Source organism: Erythrolamprus reginae, chromosome 1, assembly GCF_031021105.1.
Source record: "Erythrolamprus reginae isolate rEryReg1 chromosome 1, rEryReg1.hap1, whole genome shotgun sequence".
Taxonomy (NCBI): domain Eukaryota; kingdom Metazoa; phylum Chordata; class Lepidosauria; order Squamata; family Dipsadidae; genus Erythrolamprus; species Erythrolamprus reginae.
This window is the reverse complement of record NC_091950.1, coordinates 369,371,845-369,372,890: the sequence shown is the minus strand read 5'-3', so window position 1 is coordinate 369,372,890 and position 1,046 is coordinate 369,371,845. Positions and strand designations below refer to the sequence as shown.

The following is a 1,046-nucleotide window of genomic DNA, read 5'->3' as shown; positions in this document are numbered from 1 at the left end:
ATTTTCCCCCATTAAAAGCTGTAAGCCTAGGAAATAATCTATTGGGGTCACATGTCAGCAATAAGTGGGTTAAGAATCCAAAATAGGCAGGGCAACTTGTTCTGTCATTTGCTTTCTTCAGTGACTCTCCCCATTTTTTCTCTCTTTCTTTTTCATCCAGCTGAATGCCAAGCAAGGGCAGATCGCTCTTGTCAGGTGTTTGAAGAGGTCACACAGGGGGCTTTTAAAATTAAAGAAGAACTTGAAAGTGATTAGGAATTTTTTTGGCTTTAAACATGGAGGAAGTGGGGGAAGCTATATAAGCTAATCCATTGGATCATTGAAAACAGGTAATTCACCCTGTGATTTTTTAAAGGCTCAACAGATGATATGTAACTGCCCAGTATCACTGTCAGCAAAAGTTGTTAGCTGTGGTTTGCCTGTTTTCTAATTGAGATAAAAACTTTAAGAAGGAAAGTTGCAGGAGCTGAAAGATGTCATACCATACTGATAGCTCAGTTGGAATGCATGATCCAAGCATTCACTTGTATGCTTTTGAAGAATGACTTTAAATAAAGAGAACAATTCATTGATATAAATGAATATATCATGCCTTAAACTTATGAGTAAGGAAAAAAATGGTTTGGGATGACGCCCGAGTCTTCACTAACAATGTGAGAAAAAATTGGTGGTGCAGTGGTTAGAGTGCAGCATTGCAGGCTACTTCAGTTAACTGCTAACTGTAGTTCAGCAGTTCAAATTTCCCCACCGGCTCAAGGTTGACTCAGCCTTCCATCCTTCCAAGGTGGTTAAAATGAGCACCCAGATTGTTAGGGGAAATATGCTGACTCTGTAATCCACTTAGAGAGGGCTGTAAAAGCACTATGAAGCTGTATACAAGTATAAATGCTAATGCTATTGCTAAATATATAGACAGATTTGGCTGTATTGTTTGGACATAGCTATAAAGAAACAGCAAATCTCTATGCAAAGAGTAATGGTCATTGAGGCAACAGACTGTAATAGTAAAGATAATTGGGAGCAGGGACCACATTAATATTACAAAG

At 38.4% G+C, this 1,046-nt stretch overlaps 1 non-coding gene across 1 annotated transcript; it reads left to right on the top strand.

Annotated features, from left to right (window-relative positions):
- The first annotated feature begins 588 nt into the window (after positions 1–588).
- Positions 589–734, top strand: LOC139158253 (U12 minor spliceosomal RNA). Its single transcript, XR_011557645.1, has one exon. It is a non-coding gene; the product is annotated as a U12 minor spliceosomal RNA (small nuclear RNA).
- Positions 735–1,046: the final 312 nt, after the last annotated feature.